Source organism: Chlorocebus sabaeus, chromosome 21 (assembly GCF_047675955.1).
Source record: "Chlorocebus sabaeus isolate Y175 chromosome 21, mChlSab1.0.hap1, whole genome shotgun sequence".
In the NCBI taxonomy this organism is placed as follows: domain Eukaryota; kingdom Metazoa; phylum Chordata; class Mammalia; order Primates; family Cercopithecidae; genus Chlorocebus; species Chlorocebus sabaeus.
Window position 1 is genome coordinate 61177239 of NC_132924.1, and position 27899 is coordinate 61205137.

General features: G+C 39.4%; 1 long non-coding RNA gene across 1 annotated transcript in view; it reads left to right on the top strand.

The window, feature by feature from the left end:
- Nucleotides 1–210: 210 nt before the first annotated feature.
- LOC103226573 (uncharacterized) overlaps nucleotides 211–27899 on the top strand; it is a 96226-nt gene continuing 68537 nt past the window's right edge. The window contains exons 1-3 of the long non-coding RNA XR_012090368.1: nucleotides 211–1121; nucleotides 1501–1617; nucleotides 2541–27878. This is a non-coding gene — a long non-coding RNA (uncharacterized lncRNA). The remainder of the gene's footprint in view (nucleotides 1122–1500; nucleotides 1618–2540; nucleotides 27879–27899) is intronic.

Genomic DNA, 27899 nt, shown 5'->3' on the forward strand with positions numbered 1-27899 from the left:
GATGCCAAGATTCTCCAGAGCTAGGAGGAGGAAAGACTAAGTCTGTTGGTCCATGGATACTATGGCCACCCTCCCCATAGGGGCTCAGGCCCAGGGAGATCAGAGTTCTACCCCTGAGCCCCTGGCTGGAGTTCCTGCAGGGAGGCCCCACCTAGTCAGGAGGGATGGATCAGGGTCCGTACTGAAGAGGCAGTCTGACTGTGGTCTGCCACAGCTGGTGTGCTGGGCTTGGAGGAATACCTCTTGAGACCAAGCTATCCAGCCTCCCTGGCTCCAGCAGGGGAAAACACAGCCTGGAGCTATAGTGATGGGTACTGCCCTTACCGCTTCTGGAGCTTAGTGTGTTAGGTGGCTAGCAGCTGCAGTGATGGCTGCCATGCTTCCCCCATGGAGCTCAGGTGGCTTAGACAACAGGCAGCCGCAGCTGTGGTGATGTCTGCGCCTCCCTCCAGGAACTCGCCAGGCTTAGCCAGATTCCAGCCAAGTGGGTGCTGAGAATCTGTATGACTCCATGACTGGGATCCAAGGCCCTGGTGACGGGCTTACGAGTGGGATTTTCCAATATGTGGGTTGCACGGTTCCATGGAAAAAGCATGGTTTCCTAGGCTGGGTAACATGCTCACTCATTGCTTCCTTTGGCTGGGGATGGGGGCTCCCCTGCCCTGTGTGGCTCTAAGGTGGGCTACTGCACCACACTGCCCTTCCTTCCTCTCCGTGGGTCACGCCAGCTGCCTAGTCAGTTCTGATGACAGAACCTGGATACCTCAGTTGCTGTGCAGGATTCACATGCTGTTTTGGTTCTTTTTGATGGGAGCCTTGGATCACCACTGCTCCTAGTTGGCCATCTTGGCCCTGCCCTATAGTTTGATTTTGAAAAGTCAAATTATGTTCTCAGATTTGTTTGTAATGCTCTTCTCAGAGGTGACCTTTATTTTGTGTCTTTTGTTTGCACTGCATTGAAAGTGAGGATAAAATTGAGAAGAAGAGGTTTCTCTTTCTCTCCCTTTACCTGCCCTGACAAACTCAAGCTTTCTTCTCTGCAATGGGAACCTGCCTGGAAGCTTTTGTGTTTCGTTAGTCCTGAACTTCAGTCACTTTTAAAATGATGAAGTTGGGTACAGGTAAGGTTCTCAAGCTTCTAAAATTAGTTTTCCTTTCTTTAAAACTCTTTGTTTTATTGTGGAGAAGCACAGTGGGTTAATTCATATTTGAGATAATTCTTACTGAAAAAAGATGTCTTAGTTTGGATTCTCTCTGAATCAGATCCTGAAACAAGGATTTGGGGGCAAGTAGTTTATTTTTGAAGGGGTCCCTGGAAGCACCATGAAGGAGTAGGATTATGGGATGGAGACCTGTGAAAAGTCAAAAGAGAGTGCATTCAGGAGTGGTTACCACCGTGGGTACCTGGGACTCAATCCTGCTGGAGACCCTCTAAAACTGTAGTTGCTACAAGGGGTAAGGAAGCTGGGACATTTATTTACCGTTTTCCATCTTTTACAGGTTGAAGTTTATGTCTGGAGAAATTAACTCCCCACTATTTCTGGCCTACCTGGATATGGGCAGCACATGCTCTTCAGGCAGAGGAAGTCCAGAGTCAAAGAGAAACAAATGCTTGAGGTAGGAACTCATTGGTTTGTGAAGTGAACTGTCTGCCAAAGCAGTAGGCAACCAATGCTACAGGAGTGGGTCAGGGAATATGGGTGAGGCACCAACTGTCTGTGTCAGAAGACTGTTGTTTTCAGATATGAGGAAGTTAGACTTACACTCCCTAAACTTATACTCTGTTAGTGGCCATAAAAATAGATCGGTAATGCTTTGTGTTTTTTGTGGATAATTCCTGTTCATCCACCAAATCTCCATTTAGAGCCAATCTGCCTGAACTTAATTTATCTTTGTAATTCTACACAGGCTGTTCTTGTATTGACCCTAATCATTGTCTCTTGGTGGTCTACCTACCCAGAAAGTATGCTGTATCCTGACTGCCCACCAGAGCTCCCAAATAAGCCATATCAGAATGCAAGGATAATTTAATGTCATCTTTAGCACCCCCTTTCGCCCTCAAAGTGTTTGTTTCTTAGTAAGGGATATATGTGTTGGGGAGTGGGTGTTTGAACACAGCAATAAACCTACACAGTGGCTCCCACTGATGTTCAGCCATGTTCTGAACATGTTATAATTACTGGTGGGCACAGCCTGTCAGAAGTCTGTTTGTACAAGGATTTAAGATCATCCTGGGAGATAATTATTATAAGGGGTGAGGAAGTTAGGGGTGACAGCTTGATCCAGTAATAAGTCTTAGTCATCAGAGGAGGGGGGCTGTTCTGAGAATGGTGTGGTGTCTATGACTCAGATTTGTCTGCATTTCTGGCCTCCCTTTAGAGCATGTCTCAGTCTTTCAGAGAGTTGAGGGTAAAGTTATAAATGAATACTAAATGAGTTGTTTTGCTAAAACTGTTGGATACTGGAAGTACCAGTAAGATTACTTGAGATCTCTCTAACAGAATGTAGTACAATCTAAAGAGAAAGGGCTTATCTTCCAGTTTCAACAATGTCCTTGGAGAGGGCCAGAAAAGGGCAAGAGGAATTGGAAGCCACATGGTATCTGACAAGGCTTGTTCATTATCACAGGTGAGATGCACCCAGGGATTTACCAGAACTACTTGGGCAGTGCTTGATTGATGGCTGCATCCCAGGGAAAGCCATGAAATCTGGGTTAGCTGATTAATGCAACCTTATTTGTTCCCATAGGCTGATGAGAACTGGGCAAACTCAAGCTGCAGATGGAACATTCTGGTAGATATGGACAAATCCTTTCATTTCTTTTCCACAATCAAGTTTAGGATAGACATATACTGCCTGGTCCATAGTAGGTACTTATACTAGATATCCATTGAATGAATTAACTTTTCTCATATTTGATACACATCAGGAGTGAGCAAGAATTGAACTGATACCTGAAAAATTTCTAGTCCCCTTGAGGTAAGGGAACCATTACTTCTTTCTTATTTGCTATGCCTTACAGAAATAAAGTCACGTGTTTTTTTGTTTTTGTTTTTAAAAAACATTAACAGATATCTAAGTGACTGTGTCAGCCAGGTATGGTTGCTTACTCCTGCAATCCAAGCACTTTGGGAGGCTGAAGAGAGAGGATTGCTTGAGTCCAGGAGTTTGTGACCAGCTTGGGCAATACAGGGAGACATCATTTTTACAAAAAAAATAAAATATTTGCCAGGTACGGTGGTGTGCACCTGTTGTCCCAGCTACTAGGGACGCTGAGGTGGGAGGATTGCTTGTGTGGGAGTTTGAGGCTGCAATGAGCCGTGATTGTGCCAATACACTCCAGCCTGGATGACAGAGTGAGACCCTGTCTCATAGATAAGTAAATAAATGACTTCATCATTGTAAAAACTTCAGAAAAATGAATTCACTGGTGGATTAGTGTAATTGATTACTCTCAGTTTGGCATCACTTGCTAACAGTGTGTCTTTGGACAAGTTACCTAACATCTCAGAACCTCAGATTCTTCTGTAAAATTGAGATAACATTACCTACCTAATAATTATGTACATAAAGTGCTTGGTATAGCATATAGGACATGAAATAATTATAATAAGTAATTATAATGGTAACGACAATCATCGTTGTCATCTATTAGATAATCTATGGCGATGCTAAATAAGATCCACCTACGGAACTGCCTCTACTTTGTTCTTTGTTTTTTAGTTGGTTTTCTGCCTAAGAATAAATATGTAATGTAACCTTCATAACAACTTTTTAATTAAGCCTTTGGTAGAGAGGCTTATAAAAAGTTTCTGGAAATTTAGATATATTGACTATGTCCAGTGGTTTTGTTTTATCTGTTTTTGATCCCCTCAAAAAGTATCAACAGATTAGAGATTTCATTTCCTCTTATATCACCTGGGTTGGCTTTTCTGTATCAGCTTTTGCTTGTTTGCATCTTTTGGCTAAACCAGTACTTAAAACTTGGGCCTACTGTGTACTTCTCCTGATATATCCTTTGTAGGCTGCTTGAAGCAATGTTTGCTGGAGCCGTGTGAAAGTGTATATTGTCTAGAAGACAGAACTATTTTTAGCTTGAAAGTAGAGCTGTGTTTTTCCTTCTTGGCAAATTCCTTTTCTTTTGATGAAAGCCAAAACTTGAAGGTAGTGGTGACAGATTAGGGCCCTAATTGCTGTGTTGTTGGAAATAAAGAGAGATGTTTATTGCTAATCAGGTAAATAACAGACTAAATTTCATCAGTGTAGTAAGATGAGCCCACTCAGTGGGCTGGTCTTGTAGAATACTTTTTCTAGTGAGCCTGGGAAAACTTGTGAAGTGGCAATAATAAAAACAGCATATGGTCTTTGCTGGAACTTTGTCATATATTAGCAATGTGCTGTGGGTGTGGTAATGAACATCAGGTGTATTTGGCTCAAGACTTCTAAACTTGGGGAAGTGGAATTTTGCTTTTATCCACATACTGGAATGTGTTTTTACATTTCTGGTATTAAAAAAAAACCTTAAGAACTACGTTATTTTTTTATTCATTATTTGGAAGCTATACTGGTCAGCATAAGAAAATACTTAAGATCTTCAAAGGCATACTGTAGAGGTTTGGAAAGCATTTGGTTTGGCTTGAAGTGAGTTTGGCGAGTGAAGTGACAAGCACATAAGAAAGAACAACAGGTGAAAAAATGTGGAGTGTCTTTCATCTTTCAAAGGATTTTCTTGATGAATTGAAACAGCCATGAAAATAAGCACTGGCCTTCATGCCCAGTGGCCTAAAAGGACTTATAGTGGGCCAAATCAGAGTCAGGCAGGGGCCTAATGAAAATCAGGCAACAGGCCTAGGCCTAATTAAATATGTTCTGCCTCTCTCCACTTTTTATTCCTTTTGGGATTTGTGGTAGAGAGATATTTCTCTTCTTTGACTCAGATAGAGCTGGTAACGACTAGCAAAGGCAAACAGTGGCATTAGTAAGTACCTCAAGTAGAACCGGGAAAATTTTTGTTGGCTAAATAAATTTTCTTCAAGCCTATTTCTTTTAAAAACTGCTTATAAAAATTAACTAATATATTTCTGGACTAAAGTAAATATCTCTTGAAGTGGTTGAATGGGAGAGACAAAAACTTTTTATTTTGTTTGGGAAAATATACTGCGTTTCCTCGTAACTATGTTTTAGAACTGCTTTTAAAGATGTTGATTGAGCTACAGCAGCTTCCCAAACTTGTTTAAAGGAGTCTTTGGGATCTATGAGTCATAAATAATTTTCTGATTAAGATCACAAGAAAGATGTCTCCATAGAATTCTGCAAAACTCTAAAGCATATTTGAACAATGTGAATTTGACATAAGAGTAGAACATTTTCTCCAAGGTCCTAATTCATATTTTGTTCATACATGTTCAAACTATGGCAAAGTTTCCATACTTTCCCATAGTTTATAGAATGCGTACACAGAAGACCTGAGACTGCACCACATATTCCCAGGCCCTCAGTCGAGGACTTCTTTCTTGCCAGTACCCCCCATGAAGAATCTGTTGCTTAGTTTAGCATTTGAATACAACTAAAACTTCTGTGTAACTCAGGGAGATAACAAAGTTAATTTATTACAGCACATTTGTAAAGTCCTAGGAGTTGCCTGAATAATAATAATTGGTGAGTCTGTTTTGTGTTTTTCCAGCCTTTGCTTAGGGAGTGATTTTCAAAGTAAATGACGATGCCAGATTTGAAAGAATTTTAGAGGCACGTGTTTTGGGAGCAGCATGGATGAGAATCAGAGTGAATCTGCAGACTGCAGGACATTACAAGTATATATTGAGCACAAGAAATATAAAAGGTCAGAAAGACAGTCAAATCCTGTGACATATTCCTTTTTTAAAAGAGAAATATAAATACACGACTTAGCCACTGTCAAAGGGTAGTCATAAACAACAACAAACCATACATTTTCAAAAGAGGTCCATTCCCCTGTTTTCCTTTTGAAATGCTTAATGAAAAGCTGCACAAAAAAATTTCTGTGGATTAAGGATTCTGGAATAAGCAAGAGACAGGAACGAAGTCCACGTGCTCTGTCTTTACTGGCTTTAGTTGTTTTGGTTTCAAGCTAAGCAGCAAAATGTTCCTGCCAAGTAAATATGCATGTGCATGGGATGTTTTCTTTGTTTCACTCAGGCGTTTGAAGAAATTTCCTGGTTTGTATCAGTCATACATCATTTTAGTGTAAGAAAAAACACCCCTTGGAACAATTAAGAACTTGCAACTTATCATTAGAATGAGTAATAAGCTCTAATGTCTATTTAGAATTGGTTTTTAGAAATTAATTACTGGGGTAAGTCACAAAATGCTTCACTGTTTTCTAACAATTAAAAACTACAGTTCCACAATTCGTCAGTGAGAAACTTGTTAGGGCAATATATTTATCATTTATCACTTTAGAAAGGGTCTACAACTTTTTCTATAAAGAGCCAGATAGTAAATATTTTAGACTGTGAGCCTTTGTAGCGTGCAAGCAGCCAGAGACAATAAGTAAATGAATGAGTGTGTCTATGTTCCAATAAAACATTATGTATTACATGCATTATGTATTACATTTCATAGAATTTTAACATGTCTTAATATCTCATTCTTCCTTTGTTTTTTTGAAACCATGTAAAAATGCAAAAATCATGTTTAGCTTTGAGTTGCAAGCCAGATTTGGTGCAAGTTATAGTTTCCTGACTCTGTTTTAGAATATAAGGCGATTATTATTTTTACTAAGATGCCTGAGTATTATTTTAAAGAGCAATGCATTTTTTTTCTAACTCAAAATTATTGTATAATTCTGGTCCAATGATTCCTATTTTTCAAATGCATTGTTTGGGCTGTTGGAAGACTGCAGGATGTGGGCTAGCTGAGTGGCATGAGGTTGGACAAATTAAACTCTGACTGTGTTCCTCTCATTATGTTTTAATTCTGTTCATCAGTAAAAGAAACTCATGCCATTGCCTCACTTGTTGCAATGAATAAATTGGTATAATTTTACAATGGAACAACTGCGTGGATTCTTTTGCTGCTCGAAGACCAGAGGGTTGGGCTCCTCTTCATAAAAGTTTCCATGACAATCTGGCCTGAGAGAATGACAGGTTTGCCATCATGGGGAATTTCTCATTAAGGAAGCTTTTCTTTTACTAGGAAGCTTTATGGAGGCTTAATAGTGGGTCAAACAGAAAGGACCAAATGGGACCTTTTCATAAACCATACCTTATACCCACCATGGCCTGAAAGAGAGCTTGTTTCCTCCTGTGTGTGGTGATGGGATGATGTTCAGAAGCTGAGAGGTTAGGGAGGACCACCATGCTACCCTGGGGTCTTTGCTTCCTTGGGTAACTAAGAGACCCAGACACAGGCATGTGTTATTAATACATGGGCTAAGGCAAGAATTGTAGGTCCCTAGCTTTGCTTGTTGAAAGGCAGTGTGTGAAGTCATCAAGAAAGTGGGCTCTGAGCACAACTAACTGAGTCTTTAGCTGGTTCCGCTATTTACTAGCTGTGTGACCTTCACTTCTCTGTGCCTCAGTTTCCTCATCTGTAGAAGGGGTATGATCATAACGATTTTTCTTTCATAGGGTTGTTGTGGGGACAAAGTACTTTAATATATGTAATGCATCTTAGAAAAGCACCTGGCACATGGCAGTGATAAATGGTAGCTATTGGGATAATTTTTGTTCTTTTTGGCCTTGAAAGTAACACTTGAAAACTCTTATTTAAAAGAAGATTTTCTTTCAGGTATAATCACTATGATGATATCCTTTGATCTCTTCTTTCTCATCCATATCACTCCTTTATTCTACTGGTGTATATCTTCCAGTCACCTCAGCCACCCTGTCCTAATATTCATTTTGGATTCTGACCGTTGTTTTCTGCCCACTCACTACATTTTGTTATACACTCAGCAATCTCCTGGACCTAAATCGAGAAACACTTAGGTCGTATATAAAAGGGAATCCCTGTTCATTAGGTGTAACCTAATATGTTGTCATATAGCTATGGTATAACACAGCCTGGATTTGGTTACAAATCTATAGGTAATTCGAGGCAGATTTGTAGTAAGCTGCTCACCCACCTGCCCAGAGCTGAGAAGCCGAAAAGATAGAGCCCAGTGGGGAAAACTAGTAATGTTCTGAGCATAGGCTTTATGGCTCATCATGCTTTAATAGGGGTTTCCAGGGGCATAGTGGAATGTTCTGAGGACCTTCAATAAATACGTTTGTGCTTGACTATGTATGTTGGATTTGTTTCCCTTTCCTGCCAACTGGTTTCTGGCTGGAGAGAGAAAAAGCCTTAAATGTTGCTGCACACTATTTTAAATCCGGCTTAAGCTGTTTTTTCCTCTTGGGCCTGTTCTGCCTGTGCTCTCTAGAACAGGGCAGGGGTGTGAACAGCTGTTGAGGGAAGCTTTTGTTTTTGTTAATTACTAATCTGCATTTGTCTACTCCTATTTTCTTGGAATGAAAGTGAGATGCTATTTTTTGTCTACTCACTGTAGGATTTTTTTTTTTTTCTGAGAGGATATATTATATAAGTTATGGACAAAAGCAATTCTAAAACAGTTTAATATGCTTGAATAAAGTAAGGCCACGTTGAGGAAGACCACCTGCAGATAAAGGGGCATTGCATAATACTTATGTGAAGTCTTTGGGTTTTGCTCTTTGGGGTAACTATAAAACCCAGTTCTCAGCCCTGTAAGAAACAATGTATGCATGAAATACCTGCTAATTCTTTAAAACAAAACAAAACACACACAGGTCTAACATTTAATCTCATAATTCTTCACTCCTTAGGTATCCTATCCTATAAGACATCTGTATGAGGCACCCTCTTTGACTTCAAAAGGTATTTTGTGTAGGCAAGAAACACCCAGAGCATAAAGAAGAATGAGACTTTGCTCCAGATATATTTTTATTTGATTGAAACAATTCATCTGAACTACACTTGCTGTGTATTAATCACTTATGCTTTGGACTTATGTAGAGTGTACATTTCTTTAGTGATGCATTTTTGTCCAGCATGCGAGATTCCTATTGTGTGCAAAGGGCAAAACTAAGCCACATGCTTAGGCAACAAGGCATGCAAATGCCTGATTCTGTCATTCAGTCCAAAGGTGAAGTACTTCTATCTCTGCAGTTTTTTTTACTGTAGATTTTCTGGTGTATAACTAGTAATGCCCATCATAAATCTATGTTTATTTTTCTAAGTGAAAAATAAAAAAGAAAACTAGCATTTTTAGTCCTTTATGGATGCCAGGCATTGAATATACATAACTTTATTTATTCCTCACATTGGGCCTTGAGCATAGGTATTATTCCCATATTATAGAGTGAAAACTGAGGTTGGGAATAAAATAGTGTATTAGTTCATTCTCATGCTGCTAATAAAGACACACCCAAGACTGGGTAATTTAAAAAGAAAAAGAGGTTTAATGGACTCAGTTTCACATGGCTGGGGAGGCCTCACAATCATGATGGAAGGTAAAGGAGGAACAAAGCCACATCTTACATGGTGGTAGGCAAGAGAGCTTGTGTAAGGTAACTCCCGTTTATAAAACCATCAGATCTCATGAGACTTATTCACTCTCATAAGAACAGCACAGGAAAAACCTGCCCCCATGAGGTTACCTCCCACCTGGTCCCTCCCACAACATGTGGGAATTATGGGGGCTACAATTCAAGATGAGATTTGGGTGGGGACACAACCAAACCATATTAAATAGCTTGCCTAAAGACCACGCAGCTGGTAGGTTGCAAAGAGACAGGATTTGTAACAAGGTCTGTCTCTTTTCACTAACCCAAATCACCTCCCTTCAAGCAGAGATGATCTTTGTTGACCATCTAGCAGAAAATGCTCACTTGGGAAAAAGAAAAGTGTTTTCTAAATGAATTTAACTGTTTTTTGGTTATAGAAACAGGTAGAAAAAGTATGCTACATTTCAGATTTTAAAAAAGCAAGAATTTGAAGTTTAAATTACTGAGAAATAGGCACAATTACTTGATTAAACTGTGTATATAAGTCTACAGCCAGAGAATTAAACATTTAAAATGATTGCCCCACATAACTAATCAAATCCACAATCTGTGTCAAAGTAAGGTATAGTTTAATAAGCACAATGTGACTGAAAAATGAATAGCTAACTGTTCGGTTGCTAATATTAGTGTAATAATTAAAGTTTAAAGTGTATTGCCAGTGATGGAATAAGAACTCAGGTTTTTGCAAATGCTTAAGAGCAACCTCAAATTACTGCTTCAAAGCAGAGACAAAATAGTCTTCATTTTTTTGCCAGAATCTCCTTTCAGCTCAGATGACCAAATCTAGAAAGGAGAAAATGGGGAGATTTTGCTGTTCTAAAAAGGCTTCCTGATATCCTTGTGAGGAAAGTTGTAAAAGACATATAAATTCTTCTAAAATAGGTTATCTGTGGGCTATCTTAATATTGCACAAAAGTCATTTTTCTTAGTCTTGGCTTCTGTTTTTGTCTACAAATGGTAACAACTTTATATAGGTTTTTGAAAGAGTCAAATGGTACATAACGTGCTTTGGAAAGGTTAAAGTGTTATTCATATATGATATGATTTCAATCTATGTCCCCACCAAATCTCATGTTGACACATAATCCCCAGTGTTGCAGATGGGGCATGTGGGAGGTGATTGGATCATAGGGTGGTCCTTCATGAATGGTTTAGCACCATCTCCTGGTGCTGTCCTCATGATAGTGAGTGAGTTCTCATGAGATCTGGTTGTTTAAAAGTGTGCAGCACCTCCCCTTTGGCTCTCTCTCTTGCTCTTGCTTGGGCCATGTAAGATGTGCCTGCTTCCTCTTCACTTTCCACAATGATTGTATTTTCCTGAGGTCTCCTCAGAAGCAAAAGGTGCTATGCTTCCTTTATAGCCTGCAGAACTGTGAGCCAATTACACCTCTTTTCTTTATAAATTACCTAGTCTCAGATATTTCTTTATAGCAGTGTGAGAACAAACTAATACAATATCGAATGTTAAGTACATGCAGACAGTATTTTCCAGTATACTTTCCCCTTATAATTCAGTCTGCCCCTAACCTCCCACCTTTCTTTTGTTATTGCCCTAGGGAAAAACAGGAAGAATGCCACCTACCAGAGGGGAAGGATAAAGAAGGGAGACAGGTCTTGTCAATCAAAAGGGAGAAGTTGAAAAAACTTCAAATTTTAGGTGGCAAAGGGGAAGGAGAAAAAGGGAGGAAGGAAAGAAGAGAGAGAGGGAGGGAGAAGGGCAAGAACTCAGGACTAGTGTATTGACTCCATGCATTGTGATGAAAATTCCCATAGATTAAGTAGAAACATCCAGAAAGGTTTTAGGAGAACTTGGAATTCCCCTCTCATCTGAAATGGACAATGAAAGCCTATAAGACCACATGACTCTACACTAAATGGAAACACTAGGGCAGTTTTTGAGGGAAGAATCTTTGCAGATGGTTCTAAGATAACATTTCTAGTTGCCCAGGGCCTGTGCAAAGCATGCATAGAATCTAGAAATCTTTCTGAACAAAAGGGAGGAGTTTCAAACATTTCAGAGAACTGGTGAACTAGAATAGGACCAATAACACTCTAACACCCATTAGATGAACATCAGAAAGTCAGATAATACCAACTGTTGGTGAGGACGTTGGGAAGCTCTCTTGCACTGTTAGTGGAAGTCTGAGCTAGAACAGCAATTGTGGGGAGTAATCTGGCAGTCGTTAGAGAAATCAGGTCATATACATGGACACTCCATATTCCCACTGCTGGGGGTACACCCTAGAGCCACTCTGACACAAGACTATAAGAAACATGTATTAGTTTATTTATTGGTGCTCTATTTGGGAAGACAGAAAGTTGGAAGAAATTAAGTGTCCATCACTGGTGGAAAGGATTAGTTAATTGTGGGACATACACACACACACATACTGTCTCTATATCTATCTCTCTCCTCTCTCTACCTATCGATCAAACAATATATATCTCCAAAATCTAGCTATGTTGCTTTGTGTACATCTAGATAATTAATTCAGAATGGTACATAGGTATATATACATATATATAAAATAAATGTTTCATCTTGCAGGCATTTGAAATGAAAGAAATCTATGAATGGTACATAGATTTCTATATATCTACATAGTATATATATAATAGATATAAATATATATAAAATCTTTATACCATTCAGAATTAATTATCTAGATGTGCCTAAAGTGACATGGATAGATCTTCCTTAGTCCACTGATTCAAATCTCAATCACTTATGGAAAACCCTCACAGACATATCTAGAAATAATGCTTTACTACCTGTCTGAATTAATCCAGTCAAGCTGACACCTAAAATGAACAATCACTATACCTAAATACACTTATGTTTATAAACATTAGAGTGGATGCCTGGTAACGGTTAAGGGGAGGGGAGATGTGAGCAGGGGGAGGGGAGATGTGAGTGGGCAGTGGGAGTTAGGATGAGAAGAGGGGAAAGCAATAAAGTTAATAAAACATAGTATATCTTATGAAATTGGATGATAATGTACCATGAGCTAAGAGACATAATCCACTCAACTCTGAACCTTAGGTTAAAAAAAAGAGAAAGCAATGGTTTGTATATCTGAATCATGGCGAATGCATAGGTGTTGTATTGTGATGACTATCTTCAGGAGAGCCTCTACCTTATAAGGGTGACCCTTCAGGAGTGACAGTAAGCTACTAATCCGCATGACATAGACAGATTTCAGGACCAGGATGGAATTTAGTAAATTGCTTGTTATTTAGTTCTCCAATACCCTGAAAGATAAAACATTTACCCCTTGAGATTAACTTTTCACCGGCTGATCAAATTCAATGTACTGTTTGTGTTCTCCGTAACAGAAATTTTAAAGTACATAAATTTTTAAGCAAGAGTCTGATATCCAAAAAGATACATTACTTTGATCTGAAGTAATTTGAAGTTCAACTGGGTGAAATATTGCTACTATTTAACCTACTTATTTATAAAATATGAATCCTGTTAATCAAATTGATAGTGTGAAGTTGGAACTCTCTCGGATGATTAGAGATGGAAGGCAAATGTTCTTAAAATACTATTCTCCACGGTCTTCATTATTCACCAGCTGCTTGTTGACCAGCTACTTTACCTTTCTAAACTGGGTTTCCTCGTCTACGAAATGATTGGGTTAGGTTATCACTCCCTTCAAGCTCTAAAAATGATATGATTTTGCAGTAACAAAATCAAAAAGGGTGAGCATGTTCCAGTAAATAGAAAGTCCTCTCTGCTCTACAGTCTATCAACATTGTCTCAGAGCCAGGAGAGAAGTTGACTAGCACTGACTTCAAAGATATGGGTGAATCAAATTCTATTTCCATACTGTTATATTTGAGTAATCTAGTGCTTGTCAGAATTAGTCATTTTTTAAAATTCCAGTGTACAAAAATATCTACTTCTAATTATTTTTAAGGATAGAATTTGAGCAATGGATCTGATGCTGTTACCTCAGTATTATCCCATCATTAGAGTCAGTGATTCTGGGTAGCATTAGAAGTAAAATTAGTAGCACAAGTTTCTTTGGGTGCTTCCAGTACAAAAGTATCTTGGATGGTGTGCAAGATGGCCCTGTAATATAATGATAATAGCTAATAATTTACAACACTGGTACAGACACTGTGCTAGATGCTTTCCAAATATTAACTTGATTCATTTTCACAACCACCTCATGAAATAGGTATTATGATTATCCCCTTTTACAGAGGAGATAAATGAGGAATGGAGATGTTAGGCAACTTGCTTAAAGTTACATTGCCAGAAACTGGGAGAGATGGGATTTGAATCCACACTTTCTAACTCAAGAGTCCTTGCTTTTGACCACTAGGCCTATTATCTCTCTAATATGTGGTGAAGCTCAATTTTATATCAAAATTTTAATATTATACTACATATTTTTCTGGACTGTATGTTTTGAATAATGTTCTCATTACTCCACTCATAGCCGATTCTTGGAGAAAATAATCAAAAAAGAACCTACTGACTTTTCCCCCTTATTCTAGTTCTTCCTTCAACCCTGCCTCTTATAGTAATAGTGGAATCTAATATTTATTTGGCTTCTATTCTGTACCAGGCTTAGTGTTTTATGTTTGTTAGCTTGTTCATTCCTTATGACCCACGTGAGATGTGCATGATGATCGGCCCATCCTGCTGATGAGGAGGCCGAGGCTTACAGAGGTTCTGCATTTTGCTCATGGTCATATATGTCTAGTATATGTCTAGTACACCCAAAGGAGCAGCATCTGGCACCAGAGCCTGCTTCTCCCTTGCAGGATTGCTTCTAAGATGCTTTACATCTCCATCCCTAAAGCAAGAGGGTTGTTAGGATGTCTTCTTATGTAATGTCTAGTTCTAATTCTTTATGAGTCTATTATTCATATGAGTCATGGCTCTCCACTTAATACTGGCTGAAGTAGAATTGCAAACCAGGCTCAAAATTTGGTGCCTTTGTCTCTTGTTAGCTTTGGCAAATCCCAAATCTTGAGCATATTAAGGAATAAAATATAATACATAGGAAACTTGATTTTTATTAATTTTTCTGGAAACTATTTTAAATCAAGCATTGCTATTATTTATATTATGCAGGCTTTAATTTCGTTAATAAAGTATTTTTCTAAGTAAAATTTTCTTTTAAAAAGACACTGTTTTATGTTAGGGGAGGTTTTGTAGGGTTAAACCAGATGAAGTTTTGCTGGTATTCAAATTTTTTTAAAAAAAATTCTAAAAATTGACCCTGAATTTCTAAAGCCCTTAAAGCAAACTCTCTTAGTGTAAAGTATCAGGAGAGAGACTGAGGTAGAAGAAAAGGCATGACTAATTGTTGGGAAACATTTCTTCACCTCTGAAAAGAAGCAGAAGAGTGGGAGAGGAAGTAGGGCGATGTGACCCAGATGTATTGTTTATGTTTCCTTATCATGAGTCTTCTTGCTAAAAGTGAAGTGTTGGTAAAGTGGTTTTAGTCTGCCAGAGAGATTCCTGGCCTTGGTCCAAACTTAACTAAAATATTATCAGAAATACATTCTTTACTATGTATAGCACTGGCAAGTTCTTCTAATGAGATCCACACATTGTAGCCAATTAGGCAGGATAATCCTGTGCTCCCTTGGGTGGGGAGGAACATGCCCTTTCACTATCTGTCATGTAGGGGTTATCCACCAAATGTGACCTTGTGTGGCATGTCCAGAAGACTGATGCCAAAGTTTTATTTTGTGAGACAGAAAGAAGTACCATTATGTGTTGGTGAGCCTCAAAAAGACCATCTAGCTTTTGAACTCTTATTTGGGGAACAAAGAAAGAGATTTAAATCTCATTTATTCTGGTGCAAAACTATAATATATTTAAAATTATGTATCTAAATTATTTAAAATAACTGAGTGTTCAGCATGGCTACAGAAAAACCTTGATGGAATATGCCTCTGGAAGGAGGCTGTACAGGCAATTTTAGGAAAGATGAGACAATGGACGATTAATAGGACAAAAAGAAAACTTGATGGAAGTGTCTGTGTAGAGGAGGTAACAAGCTGATAACAAGTTCACAATGGGCACAAATTCATAGAATGTCTTGAATCGATGTGGTGAAATACTCAGAGTCCTAGGTATACTTTAAAATGTCAGGTGTGTGATGTCTTTTATTTATATAGTGCTTATTTCTAAGCAACCTTAAGAATTTATTAAGAATTAAGATTAGTCTTTACAAAAGTCAAATTGATTAGGAAAGCAACACTTCTGTTTAGAAGTGAGAAAGCTGGTACATGGAGTGTTTGCATAATTTCTCAAAATCACATTCTTGGAATATGCTAAAATAGGAAGAAAGAAACTGTTTTCTCCTACTTTCTCTTTTCTCACTATTCTCAATACTTCACTTTTGACCCTGGATGTGTGGCTTTTTCCCACACCAAGCAATTTTCTAACAGCAGCTGGTTGTCCTACAGTTCAATTTAATTCTATCACTAACTGAAGTTAGCACAGATCTCACAGGTTAAGGGCTCAGTCTCACAAGACTGCCCCCCACTTCAGACGTCAACTGAAAGTCTAGGTTGTTAACCTGTGCTTCTATTGAAAGTCTCACAACTACCTCCTTGGGTTCAATCATTTGCTAGAGTGGCTCACAGAACTCAGGAAAGTGTATTACTTACTATCTCTAATTTATTATAAAAGGCTACAACTCAGGAACAGCCTGATGGGAGAGATGCATAGAGCAACATATGGAGGAAGAGGCACAAAGCTTCCATGCCCTCCCCAGGCTTGCCACTCTCCATGTGCAAACTCTCCCTTTTTTTTAATGGAGGCTTCATTATGTAGGCCAATGATTAAATCATTGGCCATTAGTGATAAATTTATCTTGCAGCCCCTGAGGCAGAACTGAAAATTCCAATTCTCTAATCACAAGGTTGGTTCCTGTGGTAACCAGCTCCCATCCTGAGGCTATCCCAAAGTCCCAACCACTAGTCTTCTCATTAGCATACCAAACGATACTTTTGACATAAGAGATTCCAAGGGTTTTAAGAACTATGTGCCAGGAAACTGGAAGAAGATATATATATATATCTATATATATCTATATCTACACACACACACACACACACACACACACACAGAGATATATATATATATATACACCACAATTTCACAGACTATAATCCAGGACTTCTTCAGCTTACTGATTAAGAAGGTGATGTTTCTCGTCTTTACCACATTCCAGCTGCCCACTTCTTTTTGGCTGGAATCATAAAACTTTGTGTTCTGAAAGGATATCATCTTGTTGAGCCTTAATATGGTTGGGCTCTGTGTCCCCACCCAAATCCCACCTTGAATTGCAATCCCCATAATTGCCATATATCAAGGGAGAGACCAGGTGGAGGTAATTGGATCATGGGGGCAGTTTCCCACATACTGTACTTATGATAATGAGTGAGTCTCATGAGAGCTGATGGTTTCACAAGTGTCTGGCATTTCCCCTGCTTGCACTCACTCCATCCTGCTGCCTGTGAAGAAGGTGCCTGCTTTTCTTTTGCTTTCCACCATGATTCTAAGGTTCCTGAGTCCTCCCTAGTCATGCAGAACTGTGACTCAATTAAACCTCTTTCCTTCATAAATTACCCAGTCTCTGGCATTTCTTCATAGCAATGTGAGAATGGACTAATACAGTAAATTGGTACCAGAAGTGGGGTGCTGCTATACAGATACCAAAAAATGTGGAAGCAACTTTGCAGCTGGGTAACAGGCAGAGGTTGGTACAGTTTGGAGGGCTCAGAAGAAGGCAGGAAAATGTGGGAAAGTTTGGAACTTCCTAGAGACTTGCTGAATGGCTTTGACCAAAATGCTGATAGTGATATGGACAATGAAGTCCAACCTGAGGTGGTCTCAGATGGAGATGAGGAACTTGTTGGGAACTGGAGTAAAGGTGATTCTTGCTGTGTTTTAGCAAAGAGACTGGTAGCATTTTGCCTCTGTCCTAGATATCTGTGGTGAACTTGAGAGAAATAATTTAGGGTATCTGGTGGAAGAAATCTAAGCAGCAAAGCATTCAAGAAGTGACATGGGTGCTCTTAAGAGCATTCAGTTTTATGCATTCAAAAAGAGATGGTTTAGAATTGGAACCTATGTTTAAAAGGGATGCAGAACATAAAAGTTTAGAAAATTTGCAGGTTTACAATGGAATAGAAAAGAAAAATCAATTTTCTGAGAAGAAAGTCAAGTCAGCTGCAGAAATTTGCATAATGAGGAGTCAAATGTTAATCACTAAGATGATGGGGAAAATATCTCTAGGGCATGTCAGAGGTCTTCATTGCAGCCCCTCCCATCACAGGCCTGGAGGCCTAGGAAGAAAAAAATGGTTTTGTGGACGAGGCCCAGGGCCTTGCTGCTTTGTGTAGTCTCAGGACTTGGTGCCCTGCATCCCAGCCATGGCTACAAGTGGCCAGCGTACAATTCAGGCCGTTGCTTCAGAGGGTACAAACCCCAAGCTTTGACAGCTTACACATGGTGTTGTGCCTGCAGGTACAAAGAAGTCAAGAATTGAGGTTTGAGAACCTCTGCCTAGATTTCAGAGGATGTATGGACATGCCTGGATGTCCAGGTAGAAGTTTGCTTCAGGGGTGGAGCACTCATGGAGAACCTCTGATAGGGCACTACAGAAGGGAAATGTGGGGTCGGAGCCTCCACGTGGTGTCCCCACTGGGACACTGGCTAATGGAGCTGTGAGAAGAGGGCCATAGTCCCCCAGATGCCAGAATGGTAGATCCACCAACAGCTTGCACCATGCACCTGGAAAAGCTGCAGACACTCAATAACACCCTGTGAAAGCAGCCTGGAGTGGGGCTGTACCCTGCAAAGCAACAGGGGCAGAGATGTCCAAGACCATGGGAAACCACCTCTTGCATCAGCATGACCTGCATGTGAGACATAGAGTCAAAGGAGATCATTTGGAGCTTTTAAGATTTAATGACTGCCCCGCCTGGTTGCAGACTTGCATGGGGCCTGTAGCCCCTTTGTTTTGGCCAAATTCTCTGATTTGGAAAGGGAAAATTTATCCAATGCCTGTACTGTCATTGCATCTTGGAAGTAAATAACTTGTTTTTGATTTTACAGGCTCATGGGCAGAAGGGACTTGCCTTGTCTCAGATGGGACTTTGGACTGTGGACTTCTGAGTTAATACTGAAATGAGTTAAGGCTTTGGGGGACTATTGGGTAGGGCATGATTGTGTTCTGAAATGTGAGGACATAAGATCTTGGAGGGACCAGGGGAAGGATGATATGGTTTGGCTGTGTCTTCACCCAATCTCACCTTGAATTGTAATCCCCATAATCCCCACATGTCAAGGGTGGGACCAGGTAGAGGTAATTGGATCATAGGGGCAGTTTCCCCCATGTTGTTCTCATGACAATGAGTGAGTCTCATCAGATCTGATGGTTTTTTAAGTGTCTGGCATTTATTCCTGCTTATACTCACTCCATCCTTCCACCCTGTGAAGAAGGTGCCTACTTCCCCTTTGCTTTCAACCACGATTGTAGGTTTCCTGAGGCCTACTGAGCCATGTGGCACTGTGAGTCAATTAAACCTCTTTCCTTTATAAATTACCCAGTATCAGGTATTTTGTCATAGCAGTGTGAGAATGGACTAATACAAGCCTTTTGCTTGAATCCTCTCTATTTACCCTTTTCCATATTTTGAGTATCTCCAATGATGACACAATTGAGTAGTAGTGCTTTGTCTTAGTCTGTTTTGTGTTGTGATATGATTTGGATTTTTGTCCCCTCTGAATCTCGTGTTGAAATATCATCCTCAATGTTGGAGGTGGGGCCTGGGGGAGGTATTTGGGTCATGGGGCAGATCCCTCATGAATAGTTTGGTGCCCTCCCCACAGTAGTTAACACAAGAGCTAGTTGTTTAAAAGAGCCTGGCATCTCCCTTGCTTCCTCTCTCACTATGTGACACACTGACTCCCCTTCAACTTCTGCCATGAGTAAAAGCTTCCTGAGGCATCACCAGAAGCTGAGCAGATGCCAGTGCTGTGCTTATACAGCCTGCAGAACCATAAGACAAGTAAACCTCTTCTTAAAATAAATTACCTAGTCTCAGGTATTGCTTTATAGCCATGCAAAATGGACTAACACATGTTGCTATAAAGGAATACCTAAGACTGGATAATTTCTAAAGAAGAGGTTTATTTGGCTTACAGTTCTGCAGGCTACACTAGAAACATGGCAACATCTGCTTCTGGTGAGAGCGTCAGGCTGCTTCCACTAATGGTGGAAGGGGTGCGTGAACCTGTATGTGCAGTGATCACATGGCAAGAGAGAGGAAGCAAGATAGACAGGAAGGAGGTGTTGGGCTCTTTTTAAAAATTGACTCTCTTGGGAACTAATAAAGCAAGAACTCACTCATTACTCTGAGGAGGACACTGAGCTATTCATGAGGGATCTGCCCCTGTGACAGGAACCCCTCCCATGAAGCCCCTCCTCCAACACTGGGTATCAGATTTCAGCATGAGATTTGGAGGAGACTAACACCCAAACTATAGCACACTTCATTACCCACCCCCTGCAAAAAAAGGAACTGGGGAGAAAACCCAAGGATTGTCTCAAAGTAATTCTCCAAAAGATAATGGCAGCAAAATTCTTCCCTCACATTAGCCATATCTAATGTTCAGACAGTGTGACTTTTGACTAAGGCTAAGAGGCTCTTAGACACTTACAGCACTCATTTATTAAGTACTTTATATGCATATACTACCCCATTTGATAAAAGGCATGGCTAGGATGTCCTTCTTTACCTATTGTTATCCTTGTAGGTATCATGATCATCTTGTACCACTGGAAATGTACTTTGGTTTTCCTTTGGCCTCAAGCAGCTCAGTTTTTAAGAAGATTGAGATGGTGCCCTTGGAGTCTTGAAGGCTTTGGGCTCCTTTCAGACAGGAAATAACTGCTTCCATTCCTGGCATGATCTCATGTTAAGAAGCCCAGTTCACTTGACATTTTCTGAAGATTGTTTCTATCATGACAAATTTAGGTCTGTTCCACAATGTAAAAACAGTCAAACTTGAAGGGCATGTAGTAGAACCTGCCTTGACCCAGAACATTTTGAAATGCAGTGGGCAGTCACTGAGTCCAGAAAACTCACTGAGTTGCTTCTTTGTGAGTCTTTGGAGACACTGGAGCTGCACTGCTCGATGGTGCCCTTCCTGTGCTCTCTGGCATTCCTGGAATCCAGTACAGGAGAACATTGTAAAATGGCAGGAGGCTTGCATCTTACTCCTTGAAAAGGACCCAACACTAATTGACTGTCTGAAAAAACAGACCAGGTGGAGGATTTCCAAAGTGTCAGATGTAGGTGAAACTTACTTCCTGCAAGGATAAAATTGTGAACCCTGGTGATATCTTTCCAGAGTTGCTGGAGCTTTTGGGGGAGGAAAATAATATTTATCCTTTCAAAGTCACTCTCTATCACAGGAGAACCAATAGGAAATCTATCATTGGCATGGGACTTTTTAAAATGGATCTGCCAGGGATGCACATAAATGGAGTTCTAAAGTCTTATTTATTTTTGGAGATCACTCCACTTCCTACTTTTAGCTCTCCAAAGTACAGAAGATTCTGATACATTAACATGTTGCCCCTTGTGAGTCGTATGTTTGCATTTTAACATGGTTATCCTAGAGATAGTATCTTCACCCAAACAAGTGAATCCTGATGAGAATTTCAGCTAATGGGACAGATCAGTGGGGAAGACCTTTTGAGGGTGAGTGTGCTTTGTGGAAAGGCTCAAATCAATACAAATGGATGGGTAATTATAATTTATAGTGTGCCATCACTTGCCAAAGTTACTTCTGGGAGTCTCTCTGTTGTGGAGTCCATAGAGTCCTGTGAATCAGAAAAAATCAGCAAAAGGCCTTAGCTCCAGTGGGGATTGCCTACCTCCATCTATGCCAGGGTATGGATGACAGGGAGTACATGTAAACCCTGATCCGCAGGTGTCATTCCTTCCTGGGAGGCTGGCCTTCCATACAGGAGGAACCTAGGCCTAAAAAGACCCTCACACCATAAAGTATCACATGGGAAGGGGGATAGCAGATCTGTGAAAAGGGAGAAGGCCATCCACTCACCCCCCTCCCCAGAAAGAGCTTGTAGAGTATAGGAAAGAGTACTCATTTATCCTAGCCCTGGATATGCTGCAACTTGGCCAAGTGGCCTTGCTGAATCCCAGTCAGTAGCTGAAGGATCAAAGTGCTTCTTGGAGTCCTACTCAAGATCAGACATTTCCTCAGAACAATATTGGCAATTTCTTTTACTGTGGTGGGTAACTCCAGCTTTGAAAACAACTAAAACTAAATAATTTTGGAGATCATATAAGGTAAAGAACATTAAGGCTATTGTTTAAGGCTACTATTTATTCATGTCTAGTTTAGATCTAAGAACACTTGCAGAAAACCTAGGCTCTGAATGGCTGAGTTAAATGTGCTCTTCAGCACAAGTCAGTATTAGGATCTTAAATTTTATAATCTCAAACTGGTGATTCTTTAAAAAGAATTTTTTAAATTATAAAAGTAATTTGCACCAATTATTTAAAACATAAAAGAAAAAAACACTCAGTTCTAGGATTCAGAGATCCTCTTTCTTAATTCTGTGTATTAGTAACTTATTTATTTGATAATGGTAGAGATTATGCTCATGTTATATATACTTAGAAATTCTGTTTCTTTTACTTATTACTAAATCAGAAATGTTCTCTTATGTTATTAAACATGACTTGAGATTACACCATTTACAGATTGCATAGTATTTCATTGCATAGATATATTATAATTTATTTAAGCAATCCTTTATGGTGGCAGCTCAAATTACCTTGACTTCTCATGCAACTGCTTTCTGCTGGTGTGCCCTCAAATTTTATGAGATGCTGTTAGAAGCTATATAGGCCTATTGTGATAGTTAATTTTTTGTGTCAACTTGTCTAGCCTCTGGTGCCCCGTTGTTTGGTCAAATACTAGTGTAGCTGTTTCTGTGAAGGTATTTTGTAGATGTGATTAACATTGACAATCAGTTGAACGTAAGTACAGGAGATTACTCTGGATAATGTGGGTGGGCCTCTTTCAATCAGTTGAAGGCCTTAAAAGTAAAAAACTGAGATTTCCTGGAGAAAAAGGAAATCTTCCCCAAGACTATAACACAGAAATTCTGCCTGAGTTTCCAGCCTTCTGGTCTGCCTTACAAATTACAGCTACATCATCAACTCTTACTCGAATTTCCAGTCTGCAGTACTGCCTTGCAAATTTTGACTCCACAATGGCATGAACCAGTTCCTTGAAACATATCTCCCGATGGATTTATTTCTCTGGAGAACCATGATTGATATACGTATAAAATCTATCTATTGTCACATTTGCCTTGAGGATGTCATCAGAAACCTTTTCTATCACCTCAGAGTACTCACAAGAAGTCTCACATACAATTTTCTTAAAGATTAGTGGCAGGGAAATATTTGCTTCCACTGAAGTACAAGTATATTTCCTATTCACTGATATTGAGAATTACTTAACTATCTTACACCTCTTTTAATTCAGTTGGGAAGAAACATGGTACTTAGTCACAGTGGCTATGTGGGTTGAATTATATTCTTTATTCCTGGTACAACTTGTCACTTCATTAAAAATTTCCTCTACAGTTTTCTCTACTCTTATCTGTAAAATGTCTCAATTCTTTGTGGAAAAGGATAAGGTATAAAGGCTACATTCCACCTTCTGTTTTTCTTTCCTTGGTTTTAGGGTAAATGTTTCCCTTTCCTGTATGACTGAATAAAAACTATATTTACTTTTTGCCCTCTTCCTAAAAACTTGGGGAAAATTATTAAACAAAATCTGTTCTCTTTTCTTCTGCTTTTATGTGAAAATATTATATGCTGCTATAGTAATGGCTTCCTACTGAGTCATACCCAGCAAGGCCTAGTCTTGGCTTACATCCTGGGAATGGCCATCGGACTAGGCTTTTGAAGTTGGCTGGACCTGGTAGGGGGATAAACCTAGAGACTAAAAAGCAGGATATTGGGGGGGCTTAATTGACTCAAGTAACTGTATGTATTAGAAAGCTTTGCTCAATAATTTTTCCTGGTACTATCCCCATTTTTCTATGTGAATGCCTGTTTCAATAAAAGTCATTTCATTGTTAGCGTCAGAATTTTCTGCATAAAAATCTAGTCCTATGGTGGCCATTGGCAGTTTAGTAAGATTCAGATGACGTATAAGCCACCTTGAAGATGTAAAATTTTTAGACATGCAATAACGGTCCCCAAATCTAGCACCACAAAATATCAGCAAACCCCAGGTCCACTTTTTGCTTCCAGTAGATGCTTTTGATTTATAGATACATTAAAATTACATAGGAAATACAAATATCTAAGGTAAAAGGCATGCGACAGAGACTATTTTACCTCTCCAGGAATGTTTTATACTTTGATGAGAAGAAGATGCTGCAGCCTGGCACATTTGGAATTCCAGAAGGGAAAGAGCCAGGCAGTCCCTAAAGAAATATATAGTGAATAGAATAATCTCCAATGATTGATGAATTTGGCTAGTGTGGTATGTCAGGAAACAGAATGCTCTTATTTTCTTCTTCTGGGCGTACAAAGTGTAGAGAAATGTAATATCCTTTGTAAAAATATTTCTGTATTTATTGTTCATTCTCCCAAATGGCTATTCTCCCACAAGGTAAAGATAGTTTGAGTCCCAGAACTTGGATTTAGCTGTAGAGTTCCTCTAAATACTACTTGTCTGATGTTTCTTTAATATAGAGATTAAACACAAACATGAAATTAGCTTCCTTGGAACATTCACTTTGAACTTAGCTTTTCTGCGACCGAGGAGATGATCTTTTGAACTGATGATGCCTTGCCACATCGACAGTGCGTTCAGTGCTTTGAAACGGGCCAGCCTTGCTTAGCCCTTTTTCTTTATTTGGCTTGCTCAATATTATTGGCAGGTTGCTTCCACCAAAACCCGTATTTTTCTAAAGGAGTTTAGACAACTTCAAGTAGGTTCAGTATCTTTCATGGGAAGATGTGCTAACTGGGCGGAAAGACTAAAGAGCCAATTATAATAGCAGCAGCAGAAGCTGGGTTGTTTTTGTTTCATTGGGCGTATAAGGGAATCCTGTGCAGGCCAATATATAGAGCCTATGATGTAACTTTTAAAGTAAAATGTGACTGAGTAATTGTTCAAATAGTGTCCCTTTTCTGAATGTTCCTGGAGGACCTCTTTAGATCATTTCAAATCTTCTAATAAGTTTTATAAGCTGGTGACTAATGTTATCATCCTCCCCTTAAAAGGGAGAATTTAGTTTTAGGGTGAGCATGGCCCTTCCCCTGTGTTTGAGCAAGTATATAAAAATAATTGAATTTTCATAGTTTTTTTTATTATTTTGGGGAACTCAGGCTAATTGCTGGAATAGCCCTCTAAGTTAAACCACCTATTTGATGCATTTACTAAAATGTAAGGACTGAAAATTTCAAGGATCTTAACTTGTCATTTTAGTAGCATCACTCGCTGAAAAACAAAGAATTATTTGCTAATGAGGAACATTTATTTTGGTTGATTGTTTTTAGTGCAGACTTTTTTTAAGGGCTGGCAGAGATTGGGAATACCACTGACTAGACATAGGAAATGCTCTTTCATTTGCACATCACAAATACATTTTATGATGATCTGACTGTATAAGAAAAGATTTATGAATTCAAAAAGGGTTTTATACAACATTTTTGAGTGTTATATATAGTATGTATAGTCCTCTTTTTAAGTGACCACAGCATACAATACTGTAAGCCTGATAAATTATAGGAATACTTTATGTTAGCTATTCTCTATCCTCAAAATTAAAGTGCCATGTGTTAGACTGTGAGGAATCAAAGTGCTATCCAGCCTTATTAGGCAATGAAAGAGGGACAAAGCCACAAAGATAGAAGCAGTGGGTGTAAAGTTGGGGACTATGGGAAAAATTCCATGGCTCAGGAAGGGTAGAAGAAAACTAGGGTAACCAATAGCAGAGAAAAGTTGCTTGGTTGCTGCTACACGGAAAATGTGAACTGTTAAGAGATGCTGTGTCATCAGTTAGTGTTCAATTGTTTGATTTCAATGACTGGTATTTTAATTGACTTAGATAAAAAATGTACAGACTATCATTTAAAAATATTCATTCATTCGTTCATTCTTTAGAAACAAGGTCTTGCTCTGTCACCTAGGCTGGAGTAGAGTGGCACAATCATAACTCACTGTAGCCTCAAACTCTTAGATCCTCCAGCCCCAGCTGCCCAAGTAGCTTAGGACTACAGGCATGCACTACCACACCCAGCTAATCTTTAAATTTTTTGTAGAGATGGGTCTTACTCTGTTGCCCAGGCTGGTCTTCAACTCCTGGCCTCAAGCAGTTCTCCTGCCTCAGCCTCCCAAAGTGCTGGGATTACAAGTGTGAGCCACCATGCCTATCCCAGACTGGCATATTGTTTCTCCTATCCCCTGACATTTATGATAAAAACAATGGTAAATTAGCAAGAAAATAATTTTAGAGATAACTTTATGAAAAATTTAACTTTTTATAAGATTCACCTGCATAGTCTTTAGAATACTCATTTAAGCATCAGGTTTTATTTTGAATCTCTATATAATTTTATTACTCAAAATTTTTTTATGTTTGACTAATTTTCTTGAATAAATGCTTGATCAGTGAATCAAAATATCCTATTTTGGCAGATTGGGCAGAATAAATGATAACAAATCTTCATTTGGCAAGGATAACATTATATGGCTTGTGGACAAGACAGCTGTCTTCTAACAATCATTGTTTTATATTGATCGTCTTATGGGTAACTATCATTTATTAGGTGTTTGCTACATGCATAGCATACTATAAACATTATTTTATGAAATGATAATAACTCACAGAGGCTCACAGAGTTTAGGTAAATGCCACAGTTATATTGTAAGTAAGAGGTAGAGTGGATTGTGACCAGGTAGGCCTGGCACCATATTCTATGTTCATTATCACTATAGTACTCTCTGTCTACCAATTTTCATTGCAGACGTATTCTTGAAATCTTCTACTACTTTTCTTTATGATGCTTTGGCTACATGTCAGGTGCTAATGTTGAAACAAGCAGCACGTTTTCTTCTTGTCTTCCTTGAAAGTACCTTTGGCTGTTCTGTGTTTGGCAGGACCAACTGTTTGTTCTTGGAGTCCCTGAGGAGGCTGTGATCTGAGAACTCTGTTGGAAGGTCTTGGGTATATTCTCAGCCTCTGCCTTCTGACTTTGTAATAGTGTCTAGAAGGGGTAGTAACATCTCAGGGTCATCCCTGCTGGGGAGAGGTATTCTGAACGGAGTAGAATTGAAGAGCCTTCTCTCCCACATCCTGCACCTTGCTGCCTGGCATAGTTTTCTCTGAGCTTTAGAAATCCCAGAACAATTTTGTTTAGCTGGCTCCCAGAAGCATTCCAGATGAAGGAATATGCAGGATGTTTGAATTACGTAGTGGAGATGGGAGAAAGAGAGAAATCCCTGCTCTAACCTTGAATCATGGGGACAGTTACACACCATAAGAATTGCCCACAAAGTAAAGGAAGAGAAAAAAAAAAAACAAAACTTTGAGGGTTTTTCCATTTTGTGGAGACATACACCCTATCCCTTGTTTCTTTTTATAAGGAGATATTAAGTTTGGTTAGAGGCTTGTAAAAAAAATCCTTGGCAATGTGGCTGGCATATGCTTTGAAATCTGGAGAAATCTTGCATAACAAAGTTAATTTTTATGGCATAGTGAATTTTCTATTGGTCTGGATAGAGGCAAACAGTGGGAATCAGCAAAAGGGAAATTCTTCATGCAATACATTAGCAATAGTGTTTGACATAGTCCCTCCTCCCTTCCTTTCTCTCCTTCATTTCTCTCTGCCACCTTTCTTTTTCTTTTTCTTTTCTTTTTTTTTTTTTTTGAGACAGAGTCTCCCTTGCTGGAGTGCAGTGGCGCGATCTCGGCTCACTGCAAGCTCCGCCTCCCAGGTTTTCCCCATTCTCCTGCCTCAGCCTCCCGAGTAGCTGGGACTACAGGCGCCCGCCACCATGCCCGGCTAATTTTTTGTGTTGTTTAGTAGAGGCAGGATTTCACCGTGTTAGCCAGGATGGGCTCAAGCTCCTGACCTCGAGATCCACTTCCCTCGGCCTCCCAAAGTGCTGGGATTACAAGCGTGAGCCACCGCACCCAGCCTTGCCACCTTTCTTTTAAGTTAAGCACTATATATGAGTTAGTGCTGGTCACCAGAAATATAAAGGTAAGTCAGATATGGATCTTA